The 27,298-nt window shown below is 38.0% G+C and overlaps 1 long non-coding RNA gene across 1 annotated transcript in view; it reads right to left on the reverse strand.

The window, feature by feature from the left end:
- Positions 1–23,515: 23,515 nt before the first annotated feature.
- LOC122789661 overlaps positions 23,516–27,298 on the reverse strand; it is a 367,127-nt gene continuing 363,344 nt past the window's right edge. Inside the window, exon 3 of the long non-coding RNA XR_006362853.1 lies at positions 23,516–23,624. This is a non-coding gene — a long non-coding RNA (uncharacterized LOC122789661). The remainder of the gene's footprint in view (positions 23,625–27,298) is intronic.

Here is a 27,298-nt window from a genome sequence, read left to right on the forward strand (position 1 = left end):
TACTCACAATTCCATAACTATACTTTTCAGTGGTGGTTTTCTAACAAGTGTCCAATATTAGGTACTTTTTGCCTTGCGGGCAAGCAATACTTACATTATTACAATGACTGCAGTTTTCAAAGACATTCACTTTGCATTATTTGTTATTAATTGCTGTTTTCAGCAATGTCATTCTGATCATCATTATCAACCATATTTTTCTCATTTTCGACATGAGGTCAGGGTGTCATGTTAACTGTCACCATCTCTCTCAGTTCCACACTCCTGCCTTCTTTGACACTCATGCCTGACTGTCACAGATGTTTTCTCACACAATCCATCCACCTTTTTGCTGGCTGTCCTCATTTCTTCTTACCTTCTTCCTGTCTGTCCTAAATCTTCTTCACCAAATTGTCTTCTGCTTTTTCTCTTTTCTGCATGTGTCCGAACCACTGTAATATGTTATCTTTGTTCAAGTCTACAATTAGACAACAGCTGGCATAATGGTTAAAGTTTTCACCTTGCTATGCACAAGGTACAAGGTTTGATCCTGACCTCCGGTGAATGCCTGCTTGGAGTTCGCATTTTATCCATGTGACTCTGTGAGGTTCCACCGATCTCCGAGAAACATGATGAGTGTTTTTATCTTAAAATCACCAGTGATTGGAGCTGTGGTCAGCAGCACAGACTCTACATTGTACCCTATAGTGGGAAGAGTCGTACAGACCATGCACTGTGGGCACCTACTGTGGTGCACAGCATCCTTAAGATAGGATAACATGGATCACAGATTGTGTGCCATAGCAGGGCTAGCCACTCAACAGTGTAAAATATGGCTCTAGGTGATTCAGTCATGTTAAATGTCACCAAATGGGCATAGATAGATAAGTGGGTTGAGGACTCAGCCTACTCTGACCTATGCCAAGGACCCACGCTAATGGTCGGAGGGGTGTATGTGCCCTTTTGGCTAATATGTGCCTGCCATAAAGCTAAGCCCTGACTAAATATGCTACTGGCTGGCCAGTGTCCAGTTGCCAAACCTGGGTTAGCTGGAATAGCTCTGTTGAAAGCTGAACAACATTCTGATATCTGCATCAAAATTGTACACTTGATGCTTTTCATTCGTTTTAAGTTCTAGCCTATCAGATCCTTCACTTGTGTCAGTTTCCATATTTTGGGCAGGTTGCTCTTTCGCCTTCATCTTTCTCTCTCTTTCTTTCTCTTATAAACAGTATCACAAAACCAGCAAAACCATCATATGCATTTTATTATCCATTTCATTGAGTTACAACAAACCAATACAGACTTTTCTTTCTTTGAAATAACATTAAATGTAAACCTGTTCAATTACATTTCTAACCTCATCAGCCTTGTTTCATCTGAGAACTCCGTGAGATGATGAAAACAACAACCAGCCAGACAACAGGCGCTTGTTTGTAATATAAAGCTCCAGCTTAGGAAGTAGAATGTGCAGGGTTTGGCTGTAGAGTGGTAAGAAAGGAATTATGTACGTGGCAGCTGGCACAAAGGGTTAAACCTGGGGGCTTTAATTCCTGTGGTATGCGATTTGATTTCCTCAACCCTCATTTGCCTCCTTTTGACCTTGAGCAAGTCACTCGACTAGACAGTGCTTAGAGACAACTGGGAATTTGGCCTAGGTTACTTAATGGTCCCCTCAACTGCAGTCCTACTAACTACATAGGAACCATATATGAACAACCCTAATTAACTTGCCCATTTCCCTATCATTGCTGTTACTGATTTATGTATTTATTATTCATTCATTCATTATCCAGTACCTACTTTATCTAAGTCATGGTCATGTATGACCCAGAACTTATTGTAACACTCAGCTGGTGCAAGTCAAAGAAACAAATCCTGAACAGGGCACTTGCACATTACAAGGATGTATGAAGACCTTTACACAAACACAGACACACACACATACACACACACACACACACACACACACACACACACACACACACACACACACACACACACACACACACACACACACACACGCACTCGCGAGCGTGCACATGCACACGCATGCACACACACACACACACACACACACACACACACACACACACACACACACAGACACACACACACACACGTGCACACAGGCGCACACACGCATACACACACACCCATGCATGCACACACTCACTGATACAGCTAATATGGAGTCTTTTCAGTTCATCTAAGCAGGTAGGATGCTCCTAAGATGTAGGAGTAAAATGGAGTCCCCAGTCAAAAAGCAAGTATACTCAAGAAAAGCATGCAGATCTGTAGAGGACGCATCCACATTCTGTGACTCAGCAAAGTTTACCACTTTACAACCTTTGAAAATAATAAAAGTAAATAGTTATAGAGAAAAGAAATATTAAAATGAAAGAAGGGCAAAGAAGGCAAACAAAAGAACAGATTCTGATGGTAGATGAAGTATGGAAGAGAAATAAATTGCAAAATAAAATGTTCAGATCACAGTCTGCAAAGTTTGATAACTGGATGACACATAAAGACCAAAATTTCTCAGAAAGGACATGCTTATTGGCACAGGACATTATGTGCTGTATAGCCTACAGCAAGTAGCAGAAGAGGTCACCTATAAACGGCAAACTTAATAAGGAAATCAATATTTTCTTTGAAGCCTGTGTTCCCCTTTGACAGATGACATACCAGTTTTATATGAATAAAGTGGCATGTATTTTAAATCATTTGGATGTTAATCTTTCCAGAACCATGTGTTTTGGTTTTATATGTAATGAACTGTTTTGCTGAGTATATCAATACTTCACATGTGGTTTTGCCTGGTATGTAAGCGTGGAAATAATTAACATACTTTCCAACTTGCTGACATTTTATACATGCAGCTTGTGTGAAGGAGTCCTACTGTGTTTACAGGCTGCCAGTGATAAATAACTAGATTTTATTACTAGTACTAAAATATATTAAGTAAGATGATGCCATACAAAAAGGACCGTGTCCCTTCCACTATTTAAATTATCCATTGTGTGTTTCTCAGAGAAAACGTACAGAAAAAAACAGTAGGGGGTTCTTCTCACAAATTGCATACAACCATTGTGCAATAAGTACATGACAATGAGAGGAGAAAGAAAAATGAAATTCCACCCAAAATGGAGCCTGTGAAACCAGGCATGTTAATATTAGAAACATGGCAATCATTTCTCAATATAGTAACATTTCTTTCAACCTCTACAAAAAGCACAGAACCAGACATGATTACTGCGTTTGTTTCCCAGTATGTTAGCTAATAGACTGTGTAAATTTTAGTACAAGTCCAAATTATATCCACGTTGATAAATATACGCACATTTGTTGTATTATATATGATGACTGTGTAGCATTATAGAAGTGTTTGTTCTTCTTAGGTCTTTTAATTACGTTATTTCATAACTGCTGTCATTTTGTGTTTTCCTTCAAAGACTACAGTACGTTTTGCAGGGTAAGACTGGAGAAGTGAGAGACTTTTTCAGTAGTGGTGAAATGCATGAGGTACAATGTAAGAAAAGTGGGCACATATATATCATATTGATTAAGGCTTTAAAGAGCCATATTACTTAGACTAGAGTATCATCCACGGTGGTGCAGTGGTAGTGTTGTTGCCTCACAGCAAGAGGTTCTCCCGTTTGATTCTCGGCTGGAGTGCGGGGAGTACCTTCTATGTGGAGTCTACATGTCCTCCCCGCGGTTGGGTGGGCGTTCGAAAAACATGCATAAATGGACGTGCCTTCGTTGAAGGTTGAACATCGAGCTGGCACCTCAGCTTTCGTGAAAAATCTACTGCCAATCATTAGCGGACCGGAGTTCCGCTGTGCCGACCCCTAACTGGGAAAAGACGAAAGACAACAACAACATTAACCGATAATGTATACCACGTGTACTGATTACTAAATAGCATATTATATATTGCTGCCATAGTCTTAAAACATATGATAATTTTAATATAACCTTCCTACCCAGAAATCTGACAAAGACTGTTCCCAGATCAAACACCTGAATACAGAAGTTTTGTTTTTATGCATTATTACATTGTAGATTTCCTCACTCTTATGAAACACATATATTCTCAGGAAGTGAGTCTATATAATAACAGATGCATAGTGTCATGTTTTAGAGGAGAAGCACTAGGACCTATTACAGACTGCATTTTCTGCTTATGTAACTTGATTGTATAAGGCTGTTGTCAATGTAAGTGCCTCATTTTTCACCAACGGAAACAGCAGCATAAGCACTACTTTTCAAGTATTGATGAAATGAAGGGATATATATTTTTAACAAATTCCCAACCTGTCCCTGTAGTACATACAGCAGGTAAACCATGATGGTTGTGACACAGAATGTCACACGTGTTTGACGCATGAAAAGAATCCAAGTTATTTCTTTAAATTAAGCACTTCAACTTTATTCCTATCATGAACACAGCAATGCAACCAAAACGGAATGCTGGGGTCTGAAACTGCCATCCAGCTGACAAGAAATTGTACTCCTGCCTGCCTCAGATTAATGGAGATTTAGTAAATGTTAAACATTGCAAGTTTATGATCAGCAGAGAGTATGGGAGTTCCTCGGATGTCCTAGCCGCAGTTTCCCCATACACTGTTAAAAAAATCCAAGGTAAGACAGGCATTCAATAAGCTGAAAATTAATTATCTCATAAAAATATTTTCCAGACCTCAAATCAGAGAGTAGACTCTATTATATAATGTATGATGGTTTCCGCCCCTAAATCCCTCAAATGAATGCCACCCCTTGAAAACTATTTATTTTTTTGAGGAATATTGCTCAATGAATCACACCAGAATTGCAGGATAAGAAATGAAACAGTTTGAGCTAGGATTAGTGCAACTATGTGGTTACCAAATACAAGAATAAATAAAGCATTCAGTTATCATATGGCTTTCAATAAAGCTGGTCATTTTATGTTATGAGTAACCATAAAATTATAAAAAATAAAAGGATTTCATCTCCCTATCAACTATGTTATGTTGGTGTTAACACTAAGCAAAGGCCTTCCAACTTAATCTATGCATCATACAAATTAATTTTGCTAACCCTTTGTTTATACAGTAGTTAAAAGGAAATATTTTAATGAGTTTTCTTCATAGATATATATATATATATATATATATACAAAAGGGATGTAAATGCATATGAATGTGTGTGTTCATATAGATATAGAGATACACACACACACACACACACACACACATACTTTACTTTTATCTAAGACACTTTTCATCTAATCACAAAATTTCAAGCTCTAAAAAATTGTGTAATACATATTTAATCTAAAAACACACTTAAATGAACCACATTAGCGCTAAAACTTCTTATACAGCAAATACATCTACAAATAGACTCCAACGCCACCTTAGTTGAATATATGAACTCCACAGTTGCACAATCATGGAAAAGAGGGGAACTCACTCACGGAATCACTGTTGGTGCACAGACACAAACTTCTACAGAAAGAGATACAACACAGCAGTGGACATTAGTTATGTGCAGATACTGATTTACACTAATTTGTATTACAATTCCCATGATCCAAAACAACAGCAAAAGCAATTTGCTGTAGCTATATACTTCTATCAAATGTGATTCAATACATTTTGTTTTAAGAGTTTTAAATCAGTTCTGACACTTTTTTGTTGATGAAATGTGTGTGTGCATATTTATATATCTATATATACCTTTATACAATACATATAAATGTATATATAGAGAGATCTATATTGTTATAGATAAGTATAGACAGATAGATATATGATGTATTACATGAAACAATGTAGAAACTGTAAGAATTGTCCAAAACTCATAGCAAGAAGCAACAATCCTCCTTCTATTTAAAATTAGACTTCCCAAAAAAGTTGAAAATGATCACCCTATCAGCATACTCAGTCCAGTAGCAAAGGCATTACCAAAGATAGTACATAAGCAGTTTCCAAACTTCCTTATAGTACATAGTACTCTTACAGATACTCAGTATGACGTTACATCAGATCATAGGTAATGTGCCACAATCGTAAAGTTGACTGGCTACATCATTAGCAATGTGGTCAGGAGGCTACACATGCCAGCTCTCTATATGGACTTTTGAAATTTCCTTTGAACTTGCTGATCAATAGATTATGACCCAGATGTTGACACAAGTTAGCTGTAATACCTAGACTCTTAAAGGGTTCTTCAACTACTTCTCAGGCAGAAAGCAAGCGGCATCATGGTAAAAGGTCCATCATTTCCTTGTGGGCCATTTTAAACCTAATTAATTATCACATTTACTGCATAAAATTAATCTATCCCGTTGGAGTTTAGATTCACCTAACCTTTTCCAAGATCTGTATTTATATATTACTCTGTTAACAATTATTAGATCAAAACACAGATATTTGGAGGAGACCCATACATTGGGATAAAGCATTTAGGAGCTGCTTCTCTCAATAGTAGCACAGGGGCATTCCTGGGGTAAATTTTCTGTTTCCTATACATAGATCCAAGTTGCACTTGAATGGGGTCAGGAATGAACTTTGTTTTATGTGGATGGGGAATCTGTTCTAGAGCAGCGATATCCTCTACAGACCTAATGTGTCCCTCCAAACCATTCTGTTAAGGATGCAGAAGAGGTTTAGATTCCAGGACCAACCATTAGCCAGTACCTGTAATGCTGCCATTGAGTTTGAAGGTGATGATATATGTCATGTAGTTATCTTATCAATCTTAAAAAAGTATTAGGGCAATAAAAACTACAATTTTAGCAAGACCAGATGACAGATCAAATATTTTGGGTAAATATCATTGCTATTATAACTGGATGTTTACTATTTCTATTTCTAGAACCCTTAAAGTACTTTTGTGTCTTTGGATTATGGATGGAGGCAATTGTTTTTGCCTATTCCAAAGGCAGGGAGATGCTCTTTCCCTGGATGACTACAGACTCATAAGCCTCACCTGCATTTCAGGTTAAGTACATTGAAAGAATAGTCATAGAGCTGTTAGGTGACAAAGTCACCATGTGCAAAGACATTTCTCAAGGTTTTACAGGAAACAGATCATGTCTCATAAAGGTATTGAATTTCTACCAATATCTTAGGGAAGTTAAGAATCAGGGCTTGGCAGGGGCCATAGTTTACCTTGATTTAGCAAAGGCATTTGACATCATCCCTTATAATGGAATTCTGAGCCTTTTCTTCACATACAAGGTGAAGGGATTTCTATAAAGCTAACTCACTTGAGGATTACAGCAGCAAAATTAGACTAGGCAATAGCCAGATAGATACAAAAATAAAAAAGGAGTTCATCAAGGATCTGTGTTTAGTTTCACCGTGCTTTTTATTTCTGTGTCTGGTTGCTGGTAAAAGGATCATTAAGTTTGCAGGGGACATGAAAACAAGAGCTTTAGTAAACTCAGTAAATGATCAATTTAAACTACAGAATATATTGGATCAAATTGTACATCCGTCTAAATTTAACAATATGGAATTTAATGCCAAAAAGGTAAAGAACTTAAGGCACTTTGGTAAATCAAATAATTGTTACATTTATGCAATTGGTGGTCATATTCTAGAAGAGGTAGAGACAGTGAGAGACCTGGGATTGCTGATAGATAAGACACTTTCTTTTGATCCATACATGAATGATGTTAAAAAGTGTTTCTATGAAATAAAAACAATATTATGGACCATCAACAGCAGGAAATATGCACTATTACCCCCAATCTACAAATCTATTATAAGAGCTATCTTGGAATATAGAGTGACTATTTACATTAATAAAAGAAAGCTATGAACAGGTTCGGAAGAATCCAAAGGTCCACAGAAAAGCAAATGCAGGCCAAAGGACTCCACAAAGAAAAAACGATAAATCCACTTTATTTATACAGCAGTAAAAGGTTAGCGCTTTCGTCCCTGCAACAAACTAGGAACTTCATCAAAAAACTTAATTTTGTTGTTATTTGTTTGTTGCTGCTTTTTTGGTTTTGTTATTATTGGTTTGTTGCTGCTTTTTTAGTTTTGTTTTTCTAAGAATCCAAAGGTGTTTCACAAGGCAGATTTACTCTGTAAACATTTGAGGTACAGGGAAAGATTTAAGCAATCTCTCTCTATTAACATTAACAATCAACTACAGACTCGTAAAAGGATATTTAATTTTCATTTATGCAAGTAATCACAATGATATTTATAGATTTTCAATAGCAATTTCATTTTCTTCTCCTTACTTTAATTTTAGTAATACAGACAAATTAGTAGTGGTTTCACTACGCAATTCCAGCTTCCTCGTTATGACTTTTCATATTAAAGCTAGAAGCTGGTGGAATTCTCTACCACTATTTTTAAGAAGCTTGAATTCCTTGGTGTCCTTTAAGAATGAACTAGATGCACAGTTGGGGGTTAGGGTATCTGACCCTAGATTTAAAGGAAGTTGACTCTTTGCAGACCTGAACTAAGGTTCAGTGTCTAGACCTTAAAGCATTCAAACATCAGTAATGGGTCAGAGGATAGCGTGTAGCAGTCTGTAATACCAAATATAGCAATAGGGTGTTTGATGCAGTCCATGTAGTACCTGTTGTTTAGGACTTGCAGCCATTTTGTAAAGTATCTCAGTGGATGTTACAGTTGTTGTATGTGCCAGGAAAGATACATGCCAAAAGAGGCATTATACTCAGTAATTGGCCAAATGAGGGCTGAGTATAGGTGGACAATGACATTCATGGATCTAGAAGCAATCAACTTGTTTATCAGCTGCACAATATAGAAGGACTTTCTTACCATAGTAATCACATGCTGGTCAAAAATTATGTCACTGTCCCCAAAAGTTCCTAAATTCCAAACTACTAGGTCAACTCTTAGGGGTATGTTATCAATGCGGAAGGTTCCTAGGGAGCTGGCTTCTAAAGTAGAATGCATTTTATGGGGCTTAGCTTTAGTCCACGAGTCTGGCATCAGTTGTTTGGGAAAAACTTCCTGTAGGATGGCTGAGTCTTTTGGGGATATGATCACTTCTTCTAGTTTGAAGTAATCTGTAAACTTAGTTAGCCAGAACCCATTGTTTGGTACTGGCTTCTGAACAATAGAGGTCCCAGCACCTAACCCGGTGAAACTCCACTGGTGACTTTTTATTTTTTATTTTTTTGCAGAGATCACTTTCCCTTGTTTGACTTCCTGTGTACTATCTGTTAGCCAATTGGCAATCCAGTGGGTGACAAAGGGGTTTATTCCTAGTTAATTACACTTTTTTACTATGCCTGAGTGGAGGATTGTGTCAAAAGCCTTGGCCAAGCTGAAATAAGTGAGACATTCCATTTTATTTATTTACTTATTTATTTTATTTTATTTTGTTTTTATTTTATTTTACATATGTTGACCAGGATAGTCCGACTGGATACATATCCATTTTCAGCGGAGGCCCGGGGAGAAAAGCTCCAATGTAAGTACAGAAAAAAAATTACATTTTTACCTTTATCCATTCCTTTGGTGACCTTTCAAAAATGTCCACAAGGTTGAGTAAGCATGGCCTGCCTCTAACAAATCCAAACTGAGATGGATCCAGTGTTTAGAGATTTTCAATGTCCTTGTTGATTAATTTGATGATAATTCATTCCATGGATTTGTTTATTAAGCTGGTTCAGACTTATGGGTCTGTAATTACTACACAAGGAAATAACTGTTGCTGTTCTCCATTCACTTAGTACAAAATCCATATCGAGGCTGAGGCTGAACAGTGATGTTAGAGATGTGGCTAAATTATCCTTCATGCAGTTAAAGGTACATCCTGGAATATTATTAGAGCCCTTTGATATGGATTTTTTTTTTTTTTTGCTTTTGATAGCACTTTCCAGATTTGGTCTTGTGTGACTGTTGGTGATGAATCGGTTTCAGATATTTCGTGCACAACTGAAGAGGGGAGAGAAGGATAAAGTCTGAGCTGAATTTAGTGGCCAGTAGGTTAGCTGTATCTTCAGCTTCAGTCTGGGTAACATGGTTTATAATTGACAAAGTGCATTGTTGTGTTGTGCTTCTGTGATTACAGACAACTTAAAAAGACCTTGCGATTGTCTTTTGCTTAAGTGGCTATTTTCACCTCAAACTTGGCTTTGGTAGAGCTAATTTAACAACTGTGTTGCTTGTTTAATGTAATGCTGATAGCTTTGTCATTCTGTGTATTGCTATTCTTACTTTTAGCTAATAATTTCTTCCTTTAATTGCAAAGCTTTTTGATATTAAAGTTACACAAGGGGGCTGTTTTTGCGGTATACACTCTGCTTGTTTCTGTTGGGTACAAAGATGTCTATGCAGCTGTTTACATGCTGATACAATTTTAGTGGTGTATGCTTTCACATATCTAGTAGAGCTAACTGGGTTTGGTGGGCATTTGAACCTTACCAATGTATTACTTAGGAGTAGGTAGCATGTCTGGAAAATTTTTAAAAGTACCATGGGAAGTAGTGGTCCCTGGATTCAATTTTATTTAGGAGACAGCGTTATGGTGAGACCTAACAAGTGACAAAACGCATGCAAGGGATAGTGTGAGATGCCTACATATTAGTACAAACAAGGTCTAGGATGTTACTCCAACTAGTGGATACTCTGACTAGATGTTCCAGGGTGTTTGTATTAACAAATTCCAGGAATTTCTGTGTTTGTGCACTAGTGGTGGTATAAGTTTCTCATGCTATAGATGGATAGTTTAGATCACCCATGAAAATGGTATTGGGATTAATATTGAGTCAATCTGTTTCTTGTAGATAGGCATTGTGGTTTTCATGGTCAATAGATGGAGTTCTATATCTACCCAATCTGTGATAAGGGACCTTTCTGATGGTGATTTGGACAGAAGAAGATCTAGTTCATCATGTTGCTTAACCATCCTTGATGCGAGCCTCTTCTGAATGAAGATTGAGAAATCGCCACCTTTTGTCCCTCCTGTGTGTTGGCTGGTTTAAAAGAGTAGAAGGCATTATAGCCCAATACAACCAGAGTATTCAGTGTTGTTTTAAACTGTGTCTCATTCACTACACAGATGTCTAATTCTCCAGAGTGGACTTTCTTGTTTACACTCCATCATTGACGGATAACTCCATCATATTTTTTTTGCCTGTTTGATGATATTGGTAAGTATATCTGGTTGGCACTGAGCAAAAAGGCACTATGGAAGTGTATAATGTGTTTGCCAATATTCAGATGCCTGGCTGGGACAGCTGCAGGCCATCCCTGTCAAAACATAGTGGTCTGTCGATCATACCATACCAGACTGACAAATAGTGGATCTTCTTTGTGACACAAAACCTAAGCCAATTATTAAAGTCAATTATTTTTTGGCTCATATTACAGCATCAGCCATGGAGAAGGTAAAATAATTCTCAATACTAGGCTCATACCTGCCTGGGGGACACAGTCTGTGAGTTCCATCATGTCTCTTTTTATACAGTCCAAGGAGGTACGTCTCAGGTCTTTGATACCCATGTGCACTATGACATAGTCATATTGATACTTATTGTTGAGAGTGTGTGTGTGTGTGTGTGTGTGTGTGTGTGTGTGTGTGTGTGTGTGTGTGTGTGTGTGTGTGTGTGTGTGTGTGTGTGATCTGAAGGATCTTGACACTACACAGACTACTGTCACTTAGCATACGAAGGAAATATGTATATTATAATGGTCATGTTGAGGTGCAGTGTGTGATTTGCAGTTTGTGGTATGCAGTGTGCAGTGTGTGGTGTACTGCTGATGATCCAGATGTCTGAGATGTATGTGTGTGAGATTTTAACCTGCAATGTAATTATATATGTACATCTCGCACACTGTGTTACATTTTTTGAGTAATAGATGACAGTCATAAAGTATGACAATTCTTATATTGTTTCAAGATGCCCATCTAAAATATGATGGATACAGAATTTCTGGAGAAGTGTTATTTCATAATTTAGATAGGAATGCTTTCAGGGGCTGGGCATACCTCTCAGCTGTACAGATTTTCACAGAATGTCCAGATTTTTGCTTCATATTTTATGTCCATTTCTCATAAAATTTTGTTTTTCTGGGAAATCATTGAGGTCTGAAGTCAGAGAATAATGACAGGCATTTGAGTTTCATACCCTTCAGAAAATTTATGCTAATAAGAAACCTGTCATTCTATCAGTTTTCTAAGTTTGTAAGAGCAATATTTAAAACGTGTCCCTATTTTTTGGCCTTTGTCCCCCCGTTATTTTGTCCAGATTTCTTGCTCTAAGGGGTTGAGAGATATGGGCTGGGGGGGGGGGGGGGGCTATAACTGCTTTGAGCTGAATTGGTGCTGGGATACAGGGTTTAGCTTAGGTAGACTTATTAATGAACAGTCAGGAGGTTTCTAATTTCTTAGACTGGGTTGTACAGACATCCTGTCCAGGCTTTTCTACAGCTCAGGGTATGGCATATGACTTGGAACAGGCTACTGAAGCCTCAAGTTTGGATTGCTAATGCTGTATGGATTAGGATGGCTTCCTGTAGAGAAAAGGCTTTTGTGCACTCAACACACTATAGACTGAGTCCAATGGCAGCATTTCCCCCTTTTTGAGGAAAAATGTCACAGCTCAAGACTATCCAAACTTTTCTGAGTTTTGAGTAAAAGACCAATGGCAAGCTCAATGCAAGTTATAGGAAGCAAGATGGAGAAAAAAACAACTAAAAAAAGGTAATAAATCCAACCAATGAAGCTTTGTACCTTAGAACCTATAATAAATCATAGTTCACTCACCACTATGACTCTGTTGGACCAGGTAAGCTAGAAATTCAGTAGTTTAACTTTACAGTGAGGGCAATGGTACCTATGGTTACTGTAGCAATCAGAGGTAGCTGCAGAAAAAGCACTACTTAGTGTAAGAGTGGTGGGGTGGAGGGCTGTTAACAATGTAACAGCCAAAGAACAGGGAAATCAGCAGCAGCTGTAAGAAACAGAAGGCTCTGATAGTGCAGCATAAACAGGCAAATAAACAGAATCTGGAATCTTTTCAAGAGCATTTGAGTATAGGCAGTTTGTATGGGCACAGATTCTGCAGCAAAACTCACAGTGCTGCCAGTACTGTGAAATAAAACTATAAGACTATGGTACCCAACTAGACAAGAATTACTAGTAAATGTAGTTATGGCAAAATGAAGTGAAAAATGTTTAAATGTGCAGATGAGACACAGCTCCTGTAGTATATCACAATTTTCCCAATGTTTCAAAAACAGCTGCAAAACTGTGGCACCTGACCAAGCAAAAATTACAAATAAGTAACATTTTAGTTTAAAACCAAACAAAATAGCATGAAGGTACAAAAAAAGAGTATTATTACACAGGCAACTTTAAGTACAATTAAAATATGCAAAGAAAATTGAAATAGCAGTGTTTTTCTTCCCTTTTTCTCATGGACCACTTATTAGACTACCACAAGGTTCCATTCCAGACCTCCCATCTCCTTTTCTTTCAAAACAGAAGTACAGTGCACTGGCATACTGTAAACAATGAATGAATACAGTATGCAGAATATTCATTTTTATCTGTGCAAACACCCAGTTAAAACTCTTTATGTAATTGCACATTTTATCTGGATTGTAGACTGTATTTCCAAAAATAAACTAATTCTTAATGAAAACAAGAGAAGACTAATTTGTTTTGCTATGTAGGTACAAGAGAGTGATAGTGAATTTTAGACCCTTACTTTCATGAGAAAACATGATCCAGTAGAACAAAATAATAGGTGGACGTAATGCCAGATCCAGTTCAAGGCACCCTAGGCGGCTGCATGGGACATGGTGCTAGCTGGTGGATGCATAAATGTGTCATCACAGCTTGCATGAATGACTAATCCACAATCATGCTGGCCATTGCTAAATCAGTTAAGTTCCAACATGACTGTACATCAGGCAAGAGATCAGTACATTAAAAAAATGTGAGACCAGTTTCCCCATCCATTTCCATGGCATCCCATCCCCCTTAAATTAGCATCAGTATCTGGCTGACTTGTCACTCTGGGTTTAACAAATGACCTTTGACTTTGTCCATTTGGTTGGGGTGGGAGAGGAGTAAGTGATTAGCATTTTCCATTTATTTAAACTGAACTTAAGGAAACAAATTTCAATGTGATTTATAATGCTAAGGACTACAACTTGGCTTGTAAAATATCAGCATTTTAAAGGTCAGTTTTACTCTACCAACTGGTTGCAAATAGGGTAATACACGTGAATTAATCAGATATTTACCTGCAGCATAGTTTTATCTGATTTAACTGTTTTAGAATATCTTTTAATTAGCAGCTTTCTCTGCAGTACCACACTTCATTAAATATGGCCCCACATCTGACTCAGGGCTGACAGACACTGAATCATGTGTGTATCCATGTCAATATCAACTCATTGACAGCCAATCACTTCACTGGATGGGGAGCCTGATCCATAGATGGGGTAGTCTGAAACTGAAATGTCTGTCTTTATTTATTGACTTCAATCCTCAATGATTTGTCAGAAAACCAAATGTTTTACGAGGAATAGACCAAAAAATAAGAGCAAAAATCTGGACATTATGCAAAAATCTGGGCAGTTGTGACGTATGAAAATGACCATTTCATAATAAACTTTAATCCTTTAATATTTAGGAACAGTATAATGAGCAACTCAGACATTTCTGTTGGATGAAGTTGAGGGCTCATTACAAGTATCTTACTCTACTGAGCTTTGGCCTTTCCAGAAAGAAAATGTTCATCCTTTATGACTTAGTTCTGATGTCCATAATTTTGGTGCCAGGTCACTGTCACAATCTCCTGACAATTTCCACTGTGCTGTGTATCTGTATTATAGAAAGTGGAGTAACAATTCCTAAAATATTTTGGTGAAGAAGGGTCAAAATGTCTATATTATGGTAGTTTACATCTTGATTGGTTCAGTGTTAACAGTAGATATTTGCTACTCATGGAGTCTCCCCTCTGCCATGGTATCATGGCTGTATGTTTGCTTTATTGGTATCAATAAGAAGTCAGCATAATAAACAAATTCCACTTTTTTTCAATAGTGCAAGAAAATTACCTATATGGCCTACTTCAATAAAACAGCTACAGCATGCTACAATAATAAGAATATACTAATGTACTATTTCTGTTTATTTTTGTTTCCATTGTTAATGGAATGGTTCTAACCACTGAACCTTTTTAAGTTGCAACCTGGGCCAAATGCAACAAACTAGAAAAAATGCATAATTATTATCTCAACAGTTTACAGACTTTAAAAAGTATATCAGCTGTTATGGAATGATCACTTTATTATGTACATAATATTGTGGAGGAGACACTTTATTACACGCATAACATTGTATAAGATACTCCTTATATACATAATATTGTGGAGGATACACTTTATTACATGCATAACATTGTATAAGATAATATATACACAATATTGTGGAGGATATACTTTATTACATGTATAACGTATAAGATACTCATTATTATATACATAATATTGTGAAGGATACACTTTATTACACGTATAACATTGTATAAGATACTCCTTAATATATACATAATATTGTGGAGGATACACTTTATTACACACATAACATTGTATAAGATACTTCTTATATACATAATATTGTGGAGGATGCACTTTATTACATGTATAAAATTGTATAAGATACTCCTTATTATATACATAATATTGTGGAGGATACACTTTATTACATGTATGACATTGTATAAGATACTCCTTAATATATACATAATATTGTAGAGAATACACTTTATTACATGTATAACATTGTACAAGATACTCCTTATTGCATGCATAATATTGTTGAAGATACCCCAATACCCCCTATAACTGCAGGGATTTTTTTTCTTCCCACTCAAAATTTGTAATCATATGGTGACTCTGCATGCACAGATATAATTATTATGCTGCAAACAGGCCAGAAATTAAATGAAAAAAAATAATAATGAAGTGTCTTTCAGTTTAATGGCCTGTCTTATGCACATTAAATAAATGTAAATTTCAAGGGAATATCAGTTCATTGTCATTCATAAAAAACTCTGTTTCAGTCTGCAGAATTTCTTGTTCTATTTAGCGTATATACCATTGATGTTTTTGCTGTTAACATTTGAAATAAGCATTTTAAATTAAACCCCATTGCCTGTGATCATTGCAAAAGAAAATAAGAAAATAGTACATACACTGAGAAATTTCAATATTATATTATGGTAATCAGGGAAAGGCAGCCATGTAAAAGGATACTAATATGGTTGGGAGTCCTCATCCATTACCTTGCCTAGGGCACCATTTTGCAAAGATCCAGCTCTTGGTGGAAGTACCCAGATGTCCCAATTGCAAAGGCCGTGGCAGTGCAAAAACCAAAAATACTTACTCTAAGTTTGGTGGCTTTAACAGAATAAAACATTTCCTTACACCAGACACCACAAGGACTCTTGCATAATTCCTATTGCTTCCAAAAATGCCTTTACCACTTGCAATGGAAATATATACAAAGATACTACTGACAAACACAAATACATAAGCTGCAGAAAGTCTTATCCTCACTCAAGGGTGAGGAGGATCACTGCAAATTACAGTGAAGATGCAAATGGAAAAGAATGAGGTCTCAACGTGGGCACTGCACTAGCTTAGTTAAGGTCAGAGGTGCATGTTGCTGATAATAAAATGAAAAGGAGTAACTTTAGAATAGTCTGCATCCCTAAAACACTTAGACAGTGAATTACACACTTTTTCAGACACAAATACAGCCTGCTATTAACCACATTAGTCTGGATTGGGAAGTAGACAGGATGCCTAGAGTAGGGAAGAGACAATGGAAAATTGAAAGCCCATACAAGTTATTTTAAAGTTGCATTCTTATACCCCTAAAGACTGTTTTTTAAATAATAGTTATTTTCTGCATGGTATTAAAAGTCATTACTTTGAACATTAATCAGTATTATGATGTTTCTAAGGAAGTGTAACAAAAAAGAGCCACTTATGCTGGAATCTAACATGAGCTGAAGTAAATTTTCAATAGTCCCCTAATTGGCCTATCCTGCATCCTTGGTCGTAGTACTCCAAGGCCATAGGAAGAGGTATGAGTCACCGTGAGATGCTGAGTGTAAAAAGGTCTTTGGACCAGTGTACCAACCTGGTTAACAAATGCAAAAATAAAATAAAAAATAAATAAGAAATACAGAATTCCTATAAAATTCAGCATCTTACTAGATATTCTACAATACTTTCTTTTGCTATGTAATGTAAGTTATGTGCATTGTGTTTGTTGCACTTCATGCATTGACTCTGTTTTGCTGCTGCATATATTATGTCATAGTGTGTGTGTGTGTGTGTGTGTGTGTGTGTGTGTGTGTGTGTGTGTGTGTGTGTGTGTGTGTGTGTGTGTGTATACATAGATATATATATATATATATATATATATATATATATATATATATATATGGCTCTACTGGAACTAGAGACCAGGTTTATTAACAGAGGTTATAACACAAAAAGGGTCAATAATATTCTAACACAGGTAATGTAAAACAAGCTTTAGATGGCTGTAGGAGGTTCTGGCCTATTCTTACTGCTGATGAAGAGATTAGAAAACTTGTGGGTCCCAACCATAGTTTCATTTTTAAGAATATGAAATCTTTCAAACAGTTATTATGCTACCCTAGGAATGTAGGATTTAGTATGGATACAGACAATGCATTGGTTACATTACCCTGCTCTAAATGTAATTATTGTGGATTTGTTGATACCTCTGGGCAATTCTTCCATCCAGACCTGAATAGGAATTTTGTTTGTAAGGTAGAAGATTGTGACACAATGCATGTGGTTTATTTAGCACATTGTATGATATGCAGATGATTTTCATAGGTAAGACAGATAGGAGTTTGAGAAAGAATAAGGGAGCATTAGTAATAAGATAGCCACTAATGCTTTAGTGAAACATGATGGATAATGACACAACACATCAGTTTAGGTTTTTGGTTATTGGAAGAACAATAGTGGATGAGAGGTTAGGAGATACTAGAAATAAGACAGAGGTGACCAAGACTAGATGGATAGTAAGAATGAGAGTAGATAGTGGCAGGAGTTTGAATGACAAAGTTCCCATAAAGCCCATTTTGAAAACAAGACCATTGTTTAGATAGACCTTTGTCCTATCACGTGGCGTTGTAACATATAACAATAGACTATTGGTCTGCAGGGTGACAGAACTTGCCAGATATAAGAGCACAGGAATCTTGCACCAGGGGTTGTGGTCTGTATACATGGTTTTATATTTTGTACAAATGTATTCTTCCATATTCCATAGGCTTATTTTCATACACACATATGCATACATTAGGTTTGAGCTTTAGTAAATGGGAATTTTACTTTATGTGCACTAGATGCAATTTTATTTTAAAGTTTTTATACATATAGTAGTTGTTATATAGTCTTTGTTTATTATGTATCTCTGAAATATATATATTTGTAATATATATATATATATATATATATATATATATATATATATATTTTTTTTTTTTTGTTTGTTTGTTTTTTTGTTTTTTTAATGTCTAGTAATGTGTTAATATGTAATAGGTTTGAACCCCTTTAGTATTGCAATTGAATTATTCTGGATTAAGGTATTACTATTTAAGGAATGGTTTTTGGTGTGTTCATTATTTATTATTTCATTTGACATTTGTTGACCACGAATGTTGACCATGGTTTGTGGTCTGCACTCTTGTGGGAGAAGAGGCTGGACTCTGCCCTTCTGAGCTGGGAATTTCTGGTTAAAGGTTTATAGTGCCTGAATATTTGAACTGTATCTTATGGAAATTGGTACACCTTGTTTGCTGTAGCATAGACTAGATCCAGGCCTGCTGAATATAGCTTTGTTTATATGCTTGTTGTTTGTTTGCTTGTTATTTCCCTGGAACGCTAATTCCACCTAATACGCGGCTTCTCAGTGCTTCTGTGGCTCACTAGTGATATCTGCATTGCTTACTGTACTTATTTCCTTGTTTCACTTGAAAGAAAGTTACTGTTTGTCGTTTTGCATTTAAGTTACCTGTAACACATTGCACTTAAGTTACCTGGCACTTGCTCACTAAAGCAATTATATAAGTCAGCACTAAAAATTAAAAGCACTACACCCTCACTCCCCACTGGCCCTGGTTTTCAATTATTAAGGAATTCCCAATATTATTCTAGCATGTCCAAAGGTCAGTTGTCAATCTCCTCTCCGGTCCAGCTGGTGAATCTGGGAATCTTGAGGCAATGTTACAACTGCCTCATGTACACAGACAACCCTCTCCTCCTCCCAACAAATTCCAACACATGTGAGAGATGCAATCATATAGCCAAACTGGAGGCTAAGCTCTCTCAACTCATTACTGGCATAACCAGTCAGGAGGAGAAGGAAACCATACTCACTACAATTCCAGTCTCAAATAAACCTACCACGACAGCAAACCAAACACATAATCACATAAAAACATACTCGGAGGCTCTAAATAAAGATCTGCCGAAGCAGCAGAGACCTCCAAAGCAGACACCCAAGCAGCCGCTACCCCAAAACAAAACACGTGCAACACATATCTCACAAAGCCAGTGTGCCAAACAGTGACAGCCCTTAAGACTAAACAACACACCTGATACACTTGTAATAGGTGACTCTATCGTCAGGCACACTGACGTCCTGCTCACCAGGCTGAACAATGAGAGGGTCACGGTGAGCAGCCTGTCGGGTGCTAGGATCTGCCACATAACACAAGCACTCAGGTCACTCCAAGGCAAGTACAAATATGACTCAGTCATTGTCCATGCTGGTGTGAATGACCTGAGACGTACCTCCCTGGACTACATGAAAAGAGACATAAAGGAGCTCTCTGAGCATGTAGCCCAGGCCGGTATGACCCTGACCTTGAGTAGCATCTTACCCTCACCAAGAATGATGCCACAATATGAAGACAAGATGATCAATTTCAACAATTGGCTTAAGTACTGGTGTCATTCAAAGGGGATCCAATGCCTGTCAGCTTGGGATGATATGCTCGACAAGCCACGATGCTTCGCTAGGGATGGCTTGCACCTGTCACCCCTGGGCTTTCGGATATTGGCAAAGGCTCTTGATACCCCCATAGTGCCTTTTTAGGCAAGGCTCAAAAGACAAACCCACCTCCATAGGTATCACAAGGGATAAGAAACTAAGAGTAATGCTGCTCAACGCCAGAAGTCTAAACCTCAAGATGCATGCACTCGAAACTCTCCTTAGCATGGAGAACATCGATATCTGTGCAGTAACAGAAACCTGGTTCAGGGCTCCCGAGAGCACCCCAGCACTACCAGGTTATACCTCATACCATGCTTTTCGGCCCCAAAACTTGGACCGAACCACAAAAGGAGGGGGAGTATCGATATTCATCAAAGATACCCACACCTCCAGGTTGGTGGCAAAGCACGAAGCATCAGAGACTATCCATGTGCAACTAACAGTGGGTAAAACTGCCTTCCAGTTTATAGCCTGCTACAGACCACCCTCCCAAACCCAGGAACCCCACTCGGCCTTCCTGAAAACACTGGAAAATATGAAGGTCTCTCCAAACACCATTATATTGGGCGACTTCAACTACCCAAACATAGACTGGGAGCATTACTCTAGCTCCAACACCCTAGCCCAAAGGTTCCTAGAATTTATAAACTCAAATGTTATGGAACAACTTGTTACCACTCCCACAAGAGGGGAAAACATACTGGACCTGATCATCACCAACATGGGGACTCTATGCTCCAGACCAGAAGTGTATCCCTCACTGGTAAGATCAGACCATAAACTAATCTCACTGGATATTCACATCCCGACCCCACCCCCTGCCCAGAAAACCACAGTGAAAAACTTCTCTAAAGCAAATATTACACTCCTCAAAACTGAGGTGGAATCCTTCAAAGCCCCCAGGCCTGTGGAAAATACGGCCCAGACCGCAGAATCCTTTATAAACGCATTCTATGAACACCTTCAGGAATGCATGGATCATGCGATCCCAAATAAAACCAAGACCCAATCCTCCAAAGGCAGACGTCCTGTCTGGTGGACCCCAGCCATAAACAAACTATACAATAGAAGGAGGAAGCTACTAAATGATAAAGCAAAATCCCAAAAAGGGAAGGCATCACTGATCAGTATTAGCAAAAAACTACAGGCACACATAAAATTGTCTAAGGCCAGCTTCGAGAGAAAAATTGCACAGGACACTAAGGATAATCACAAGGCTTTCTTTAGTTATGTTAGGAACCTGGGTGGTAATTCCCAGATATGCTCAGAATTAGTCCAAAATGACAAAAATACACTGAACCCACAGACATTGCCAACATCCTAGCTGACAGGTTCAGCGCAAACTTCTCCCCCCCTTCCCACCAAAAGGACAAATATCTATCCCAGCAGAGTGCTGCCCCCCTGACATCTCAGATGCTCAGGTAAGAGCCGCCCTCTCCAAAGCAAAAAACACAGCATCAATGGGACCAGATGGTGTCCTGGGCTGCGTCCTACATGAACTCAAAGAAGAGCTAAACCCAAACATAAAACTACTGTTCAATCTCAGCCTTACTACAGGATATGTGCCTAAAGAGTGGCGTACAGCAACAGTGGTCCCTCTCCATAAAGGTGGTGCCTCAACGGATCCTGGAAACTATCACCCCATAAGCCTGACTAGCTTGGTCTGCAAAGCTATGGAAAGGATCATCATGGACCTCATAAATAAAGATATTGGGGACCTACAAACACTGGATCCTACTCAGTTTGGCTTTGTTAAGGGCAGATCCTGCCTCTTAAACCTGGTTGATTTCTTTGAAACAGTCACCAAGGCCATTGACGAGGGGAAGGTGGTCCACACAGCCTACCTGGACCTCGCAAAGCCTTCGATACAATACCCCACTCGGGCATTATAGATAAGCTCACCAGCTTAAATATAAACCCCTATGTCACTAGATGGATTGCAAACTGGCTCAAGGACAGAACCCACATGGTTAGAATTGCTGGAGCCATGTCAGACTCCAAACCAGTTACAAGTGGTGTCCCACAAGGCTCAGTCCTGGGACCTCTCTTGTTCGGTATATATTTCTCGGAGGTACAGGCCAACACGGAAGGACTGTGGCTGACCAAGTTCGCAGATGACTGCAAACTGGGTGCCATAATCGACTCTCCAGCCGACACAAGCATCCTCCAAAAGGGCCTCATAGAAACAGACAACTGGTGCCAGTGCCATGGCCTCAAGCTAAATGCCAAAAGTGTATAGTCATCCCCTTTGGCAAAGCACAGTGCCCACAAATTATCACATAGGTGGAAATCCATTAAGTACAGAAGAAGTAATTAGGGACCTGGGGACCCAAGTTGATAGCAATCTCTCATTTGACAACCACGTGGCCAAAGTGGTTAGAAAAACATTTTATATAGCCCACCTAATCATGAAGGGATTCACATCTAGATCAGGGGAGGTCATCGTGCCTCTTTACTCATCCCTCATCAGGCCCATAATTGAGTACAATGCCCTTTTGGGATGTACCTTACCAGACACCTGCAGCAACTGGAAAGACCCCAAAAGTACCTCACCAAGAGGATCAAAGGGCTCAAACAGATGCCATATGCTGCCCGGTTAAAGAAACTCCAGCTCTACTCAGTGGCATACCGCCTGTTCAGAGGTGATCTGTGCCTGACGTATAAAGCCATGTCCAACCCAGAATTAATGGACATGCTGCACCTCAGAAAATCCAAATCCATCGAGCTACGCGCTCGAGAGACTTGAACCTCAGCACTGAAATAAATAGGACATGCTGGAGGGACAGATTCATAACCCAGAGGCTCCCTTCACTCTGGAATAAAATCCCAGTCCAGGTTAGGCAGAGTCCCTCATTGACTCTCTTCAAGAGGAATCTTGATGAGTGGATGGGAGATCGTAGGTTTACCCCGGGTATCACTTCTGTGTCACTGTTAGATAGAGGCACAGTATACTAACCTCGAAAAAGGGCATAGCAAAATAAATTTAAAATGGGTGGCGAAAGCCAAACACATTCTGGCTAGGCTTATAAATGCCCTAGGGCAGATAGCCTAGTATGAACCTATGAACCTATGAACCTATGAATGTCTGACTGAACTTGTGTCCTTTTTCAGCACACGCCATGGGAGAAAAGCTCCACAGAGTATTACATATACCATAAAAATGTTTACAAACAGTACAGTATACATGAGGTAATATAAACATACAATATAATGCTTAGATTCCCATTTGTAGCATGTGAGTTTAAAAGGTGTTCATTTACAAAAAATGCAACAAAACAATATGTTAAAGTCATTTATATATCTCCAATACATAAGGAATTCCCCATTTAGAGGGGAAGTAATGACAATTAACTCAGAGTTTAAGATAAGAGTACAGAAAGTATTGTATATTAATGTACATTAAGGTCTGAAGAAGCAATTTTACAACTGTGAAAGTACTTGCGTGTCTCAAAAGAATAAATATGATTTCAACTAACCTGGATCTGTCTTCGCTTTGTACTGCCCTTTTGTGGTTTTTCGGATTGATTGTTGCTTTGGGCAGAACATTTATCTGGTGTTTCTTGGTGTTTTCGCTTGAGAATATCCTGAAACTACAAAACATCAACTTTCAAACATCGAAAACATAACATAAAAACAACCTTCCTGCCTCCACCAATAAAAACCACACTCACAAACAATCCAACCACAACCAACTCCTCTACGTTAAAGCAGGGGGGCAAGCCCCCCTGCACCCCCTGCTAATTAAATATATCAACTCTGAGGTCACATTACCATGAAGAAAAATGCAAATCTACCGATACACATCCTACACTTCCATTGCCAAAACAACACCCATTAGAAACATAAATAATGTAGCTCTACAAAAATCTCCACTTGCAAAAATAACACACACATACAGTCACCTACCTACTCTGATCTACTTATCACACTTACCAGCAACATGAAACATAAAACACTTCTTTTCCAAATCCTTACATACTCCCATCTACCTTAAGCTTCCATACATCACCACATAAATGGCCACCATATCTATATCTCACAAACTACTACAGCTTAAAGGAACAGCATCTAATCAACAGCAACACTGCAAAAAAAGTACTTACGTTTTGGCATTATCACATTCAGTATTCAAAAATTTCAGTAAACAGCATTTTTGACATTTTCATCTCGATATTGTAAAATTCGCAATTGTAGTCTTTCAACATTAGAAAGTAATATATATATATATATATATATATATATATATATATATATATATATATATATATATATATATACAGGTACAGTTAAATGCTCTTTTTCAACTTTTAAAAGAGTGAGTGCTCAATGACGTGGACTGTTTCCTTTTTTCAGACTGCTGACTGCTTTCTGTGTGAGATCATGTTGCAGCGGGTTATGGAATTTGCCCTTACCCTACTGCTGTGTGATCTTAGAGTTGGTATATAAAATCAGCAGGTGGTGTGGGGAAGCAGTCACCCACATGGATAGGTAGGTGGGCTTGCTCCCTACAAAAAAATATTATTTTTGTTTTATGTGCTATTCGTTCAATTTAGAGATAGCTTTTTTTTTTCATTTGCATATATATATATATATATATATATATATATATATATATATATATATATATATATACACATGCAGAAATATACATATATATACATAATACTAATATTTTCTGATTTTTATCAAAATGCATAAACATCTACACTCAAAAGAGAATGATGTCAGCAGTTTGAAAATAACATAAAGAAAAAGATCACAAAATTCAAAAAAAAAATTGCAAAAGGAAACAGTTTTCTTTTTTATCTGATCACCCAAACTCCACCAAACATTCAGACATAATCTGACTAATGGTTGTGTTACAGAAAGGGTTTTTCTATGGTGAGGTGCAGAGCTAGGGTTAGTGATAGGATTGAAACTGGAATCGGCAGGTATTAGTAAGGAGATAAGGAGGCTTTGTCCCTCTGTAATACCTTACTAATGCCTACTAACTCTAACCCTCCCCCTGCCCCAAACCCTAACCCTTTACCTTACTTTAGAAAAACATTTTCATAACTCTACCACTACACAAGTCAACTAATATGCATGTGAATGCACCAACACACATGCACAACACTAAATCTGTCCTTTAATTTAACCCACACTTGACCTCTAAACCGCCTACTAATTATATATACAAACTTTGAGATTGCACTAACGCGGAGAAAGGGCAAAACTATAATTCCCACTGAACAATGACCCTGCACAGTGACAATGCACAAACATTTCCACATCCTAATTGCAAAACTTCCAAAATATCTGGAAGTTTCAGCATTTGTCTTCCAAACCCATACTTACCTTACCTGTATGCACTCAATGTTCCATTCATCCAAGTTCTTAAAGCTTCAATGAATAGAACAATTGACCACATTTTAGAGGGATTCATTCTCTCAACAAGCAGCCAACTGTATGGAGTAAAGGACAACTATAAATATATATAAAAAAGGTTTATATACATATATATATATATATATATATATACATATATATATATATATATATCCCTGACAGAAGATCGCACATCACTGAAACTCCAAGCCCACATCACTGAAAACCTGGAAACTCAAAAGCAATGCCAGTATCACAAAAGTGTCTTTTTTTGTAGGGGGCAAGCTCCCCATGCACCCTCTATGTTAACTACTTATATACAAAGTCAGACATCGCACTAAATTAGGGAAAAGGGCAAAACCCTAATGTAAAGAAATAATTTGGCCAATATGTTTTAGGGTTCTTAAAAGGTATATTAGATAAACAAAGGTTTATCTTATTGAACGCTAACATGACTGAAAATCCCGGAACCCGAAAACGGAATTGTGAGATCGCAGTACAGTGAAGATGGGAATATTTGCCTTTTCCTCACTGTAGTATGATCTCGGAGTTGGAATCTATATTTAGCGGGGGGTGTGGGGGGCACAGCCCCCCACAATTGCAGTTTCGAGTTCCGGGATTTTTTTTTTGTTTATCTAATATAGACCCAATAGGGGTACTATAAGGGTAATGCAATTTTTGGGTTGAAGGACTGTTAAGCATAATGGGAAACACACCCTTCAACATATAATCAGACAAAAATTCAACACATTCTGGCTGGTCTTCTGCTACTATTTTCAATAAAATTATTTGTCTGTTATATAGTTTACTCATATATCTCATGTACAAAAATCTTTTTAACTCTGAGAGAAAAACAGTCATGTCACCTTGGTGAGTTGCAGTGTTATAGGTATTGGACTGTGGTGGACATTTGATCAATAAACTTTTGTGGCTGACATTACTTAAACAGTGTGGCTAGAGATATGACTGTCAGACACAATAACAGCATTCTATATAGGCAAGGGGAGCTGGTGGTGTAAGAAATTTTCAAGGCCACCTACAAACTAATTGTTAGTAGCAGTGTCTTCCATATCTACAGAGCAATGCCTAAAAACAGACTAAGCAAAAGAACACTGCAGACTGTTTTCTAAAATGTACATGGAAAACAATGTTCTCCAGTTTGGAAAATGAGGTACTACCCCAGGCTCTCCACTTCCATGGCTGATGGCTCATTAAGCTAGATTCAGCCAAATGGACCTATCTGGAATTTGTCTAGAAAGATCTGGTGGTGAATATTAATGCAGTTGGTAGTCAGGACTGTACTTACATAATGATGTTACATGGCCACAGACATTACACATACTGCTGAACATAAAGCTGTCTACCTGCCGCTGAAGGTAGGTCAGCAGGTGCTAGGCTATAGGCCAAGCTATGTCTCACATACACAGATGAGTTTCTGGCCTCTGTCAATGACAATGGCACTTCCACATAAACCCACAGTGCAGTAATATATATATTTGGAAAGAGCATGAGGGGCAAGCAAGAGTATCTACTGGATATGCCCATAGCTATGTCAGTGATTCAACAAGTAGTACATTTGCCTTTGGTGCTGGAGAACCAGTAGGCTGTAGTTCTATTCCCACTCCAGGTGATTGGATTGATGGCACTGCAGTGTAGCCTTAGAGGGGTGCTGTGCTTGTGAGAGTGCCATCCTTTGGATGACATGCTAAATCAAGTTCCTATCTGCTTAAGTTAGTGATAGGTCAGGTTGACAAAAAAGATAACATGTCATCTATCGAAAAAGAAGGTAGGGAAGTGCCCTAAAGTCCTGACCAAATTTCCCCAAGTATTTTAAATACCACCTTGCATCTCCCATAAAGAAAGCCTCTAGCCTAGTGGGACTAACCTAGTCAACAAA

Source organism: Protopterus annectens, chromosome 15.part0 (genome assembly GCF_019279795.1).
Source record: "Protopterus annectens isolate FY-2018-M chromosome 15.part0, PAN1.0, whole genome shotgun sequence".
NCBI classification, from domain to species: Eukaryota; Metazoa; Chordata; order Ceratodontiformes; family Protopteridae; genus Protopterus; species Protopterus annectens.